This window comes from Penaeus chinensis, chromosome 31, assembly GCF_019202785.1.
Source record: "Penaeus chinensis breed Huanghai No. 1 chromosome 31, ASM1920278v2, whole genome shotgun sequence".
In the NCBI taxonomy this organism is placed as follows: domain Eukaryota; kingdom Metazoa; phylum Arthropoda; class Malacostraca; order Decapoda; family Penaeidae; genus Penaeus; species Penaeus chinensis.
The window spans coordinates 30,894,293-30,899,292 of record NC_061849.1 but is presented as its reverse complement, the minus strand read 5'-3'; the positions used below and the strand labels follow the sequence as shown (position 1 = coordinate 30,899,292).

The 5,000-nt window shown below is 35.2% G+C and overlaps 1 protein-coding gene across 1 annotated transcript in view; it reads right to left on the bottom strand.

The window, feature by feature from the left end:
- LOC125041905 (angiotensin-converting enzyme-like) overlaps positions 1-5,000 on the bottom strand; it is a 35,846-nt gene that overhangs the window by 10,820 nt on the left and 20,026 nt on the right.

Below are 5,000 nucleotides of genomic sequence, written 5' to 3'. Positions count from 1 at the left end.
ACGGGGATGAGATTTGGGAAAACTAATGATAAGGGTCTGGGGCTTCGGTACAGGAAACGGGCTATACAAGGTTTTTGATAAAGAAAAACAAGCTGTGATGTTATGTGAAAATAATGACGTGTAAATCTGGGGCTGTGACAGTCTGTCAGGAACAGCTTGCATGACGTGTTGTAAAAAAAGCGATAATTATTTCCTTTCTTTTATGAGGACTATAAGTGGCATCATGATTATAAGACTATTCATATAAGATTATATTCACAATAAGTCGTCATAATTATTTTTTTTCATTCTCATTTCATAGTAGATGATCTATAAACCATAATGTACTGTATATACTAATTTCATTAACTTAAAATAATCATTTGTCCCGTTATTGAAAAGGTGTGAAATTATAATTATGTTTTTAGTCATTAACGAATTCCACTAAAATTATCCCGCACCCTCCGTCCGTGACGTCACAATGGCGGCAACTTAGGCGGGGGAAAGAAACAATACGATTCAACACTTTCAAGGAGCCAGCAAGTGTCACCTTGAGAAAATGTCGTTGCACTGTTATGGCGACGTTTAAAACTAGCAGACCGTCTGGTGTTTAGTTCAACAAGGGTGTGACGTTAATCTGATTATGCTGCACGCACGCATACGGATAAATGTATGTAGCCAAAATTCAAACTCGAAAGAACACGCACGCAAACAAACTACAAAATATGCACATTTTCGTGCACACACACACACACACACACACACACACACACACACACACACACACACACACACACACACACACACACACACACACACACAAACACACACACACACACAAACAAATACACACACACATACACATGACACGCATCATGGTAATGCCGAATAACTTGGTACAAAGGTACAAAAGGATACACGCCAAAAAGGACACGATCTTAGTCACGCCCGCTTCGCACCGCATCCACAAGCCGCCCCCGTAACGCGAGCTCTTTAGGATGATTGTCGAAATCCGCTCGTTTTTTTCAATGCGAACGTCGCCATTAGCCGCGCGTAATCGTTGAACGAGGGTCACGAGAAAAGGAAACGGACGCGGCGTTTTGGGCGTCGGCCGCCTGGGACAACACAGGGACTTGTGCGAAAGCTCTCATAGCGGCTTCGGGTGGAGCAGACGAATTAATCTCTCCATGAACAACAATGGAGTGTATCACAAGGCATTTTATTTTACATGGTCGTGCACCCCAAGGTCAGCATTGTGAAACTGTGATTGGTTTTTTTCTTTCTCCTCTTTGGTGAATATTAAAATTTCCCACCTGGAAAAAAAATCAGCAAGATGATATTTTCATATAGTTTTCTCTTTGCATCGACATCGGCAGTTTTAATGGTATTATGAATGCCATGCCTATATTTCATAGTATTTCTCTATTTAACTTTCATTCACCGCGTTACAAATAATGATCAGTATAAGTGTTATACAGTGGTATTTAAAAAAATATATATTTTCATATAATTTATGACTATTTTCAAGGAACTGCTTTCTTTTAACTAAGTATTTTTTGTTATAGTGACGGTACACTATTTTATAATCATGGTTCTTAGAGCTTGGGCGTCGAGGCAAAATCCTATAAAACGCTTTATGTCTTTTCCTGGGTGATCGCGAGTCAAAGTGCTTATTTTTCTACATTACAACCTGTTGCGCCCTTTTTACGTTTCCATACTGCACTGTGCTCCTAATTTGGACAAGCCTCAAGAATTCATAACTAGATTAGATAAAGATTCTTCAGTTATATGTGCTTTTAGCGTATTATATTGTAGGGGTAATTACTACTTAATGATCTCGCATTCTTTGCTTCAAACTACACAAACCTGCCTGAAGTTACCACGGCATTGGAGAAAAGAAACAAACCGTTGTTTAATATTATGGCATTTTTAGAGATCATTGTGGATATGACTCAGATTTTAGGCAAGTGAAAATACAGAATTAGGGAAAAGGATATTTTCAAAGTTTTTGGAAGGTATGCATTCAGACACCATGGCAAAATTAATATCTATCAGCAATAATAATATATATCCAGGGACATCTACACCTGTTACGTCAATAGAAGTGGAAAGATCATTTTCGATGTTCAAAACTCTCCCTATCGGACGAAGGACATAGGTACAGATTTGAAAACCTCAATGAAAATAGGTTATTTTTTGTAACCAGTCTTTAACAACATAAGCTTTTTTATTTGTTTGTATTCATAGGTCTCTAGTTTGGTTACTTTTACGTAAAGCTGTACATCTTTAAAATATTTTATTCTTAATTTCAGAACTGCTCTGGGAATAAATGCTGTCTGCCTATTTCGTCACTTTATTTTGCCCTTTCGCCTACCTAATTTGTATTTTTTAAGTACCTTGAATTTTTTTCGTTATTATACGCATACAGTAATTACGTATCGAATAAAACCTTAAATTTATGTGGAATAACAACATAACTATTATCTTTTACTGTATTAAAAAAAAAAAAAAAAACATTTAATTCATTTAATTTTCTTTCTACAATTCCTCTTCATACTAAAATTATTTTTGCAATGATAATAAGTAATCGGCATTCTTATCACTATTATCGTTATCACAATCGGGAATCCTTACGTATCTTAAATTTAGAATAATATTTTAATACACTAATGATAATTATCATTATAATTATAGTAACAGTAATAATTATAATGTAAGAACAACAGCAACAACAATAATGATGATAATGATAATGATACTACTACTAATAATAATTTATAACAACAACAGTAATAATGAAAATGATAATGATACTACTGCTGCTAATAATGATTATAATAATAATAATAATAATAATAATAATAACAATAATAATAATAATAACGATAATAATAATACTTATTATTATTATCATTATAACAATAAGAGTAACAATACTAATCATAATAGTAATGATATCAACAGAACACTATTATTTGTTGAGAGGAAAAGTAAAAGACTAAGAAAATGAAAACAAAAGTAAACTACAGGAAACTCCGCCCTATATTTTTTTTTGTGTGTGTGTGTTATCTCCTGAAAATCAAAATATTTTCATCTCAAATCTTGCATCATTATATACCGAAGGAAAAAATCATCACGGAGGTTTAGGTTAACACGACAGATTGATTGATAATTACCGCCCTTGTTTTAATTATGCCATATACCGTCCATTTTTATTATTATCATTATTATTATTATTATTACTATTATTATTATTATTATTATTTGTACCGTAATTAACATCATTAATATTCACAACTTTACCTTTCTCCTACCCTCCCCCCCTCTACACTAAAAAGAATGGCGACAGGGAAGAACGTCACATTAGCACATTGTCAAAGTCGACCGTGAATTATATAAGAAAAAGAAAGGAAAAGGTTTTAGTCGTATTGTACTTCCATGCCATTGAAGTGAGGGAAGGGGGAGTGGGGGAGGGATGGGCTGGGGGGGGGGGAGGGGAAGAGAGAGGCGGGGGAAGGGAGTAAGTGCGAAAGGAGGAAGGAGAGAAGGTAGGAAGAGAATATGTGAAAGGAGGAAGGTGGGAAGGGAGGAAGGGAGTAAGTAGGAAAGGAGGAAGGAAAGATATAGAATGAGGGAAAGAATAGAAGGGAGGAAGGGAAGGGGAGACAGAAGAAACAGGGACTAAAGAAAAAGAAAGGGAAGGAGAGAAATTGGTATGGGGAAAGTGGCAGGAGGGAAGAAAGGAGAAAGGCAGAGAGGAAGGCAAGTAATTGGGAAGAAGAAGGGAGAGATGGAGGAGGGAAGGAAGATGGAAATAGGGATGAATGAAAAGGAGATAGAGAGACATCGGGGAAGAAAGGAAGAAAGTGAGGAAAAAAAAGTAAGAAGGGAAGATAAAGAGAGAAAAGAGAGAGAAAGTGAAATGGAAGATGGGGAGACGGCAGAAAATGGTGGGATGTAAGACGAGGGAAGAAAAGTGGGAAAAGGGGAGATGCGAGAACGAGTGCTATTTTTTTTTTTTTTTTTTTTCCCAAAGCGAGACAGGAAGTTGCTACAGAGAGAACTGATATCAAGCGGCACTTCACACTGGATACAATACTTATGTTGTCCTTGACCAGCTAACGACGAGGGGTATGGGGAGGGGGAGAAGGGGGTGAGGGAAAGGGGGGGTGGAGGTCAAGAAGTGAGAGGTAGAGAAATTGAGGGTGATGAAAAGAAGTAGAAAAAGAAGGAAAGTGAGAGATAGAGAGAGAGGGAGATATATATATAGAGAGAAAGAGAGAGAGAAAGAGAGAGAGAGAGAGAGAGAAAGAGAGAGAGAGAGAGAGAGAGAGGTGGGGGGGGGGGGGGTCTGGAAGAGTAATTAGATTTAATTTATTTTTTATTATTATTATCATTATTATCATTATTATCATTATTATTATTATTATTATTATTATTATTATTATTATTATTATCATTATTATTATTATTTTTAGGAAAACATATAAAAGACAAAGGGACTTTTTTACACATAAATGATAGACCAAATAGAATGACAATAAAAGTATTCTTAGTTTTCAAAGAAAAACGTTATAAAACATTACAGTCCTGATATACGGTACGAATATAATGCAGTATGTGGCTTGTATATAAATGAATACTCCGCTAAGACCTGACTTTTATATCAAACACAAATATATCTAAAAGAAATATCGAGTGAAAAAAGCTAAACAAATATTCTATCCTAATAAAACAACGGATAACGAGCGTAACGGAAGAATCTAATTACCATCACCGCAATCCTACTAACATCAAAGATATACATGCAAGTATTACCTTCGTTAATTAGATATTCATAGCAATTGTCTATCTAGCCGAAACTTTAGTACGATAGATACGAAATGGCCATTATAGACAAATAAATCTGAATGTAAAGCCGTAAGATAAATTGCCTGTTTTCTCTGCGGTTGACGCGAAATAAAAGTAAATAGATAAAAAGTAAAATAAAATTAAATAGATAAGTAATAAGAAAATAAATA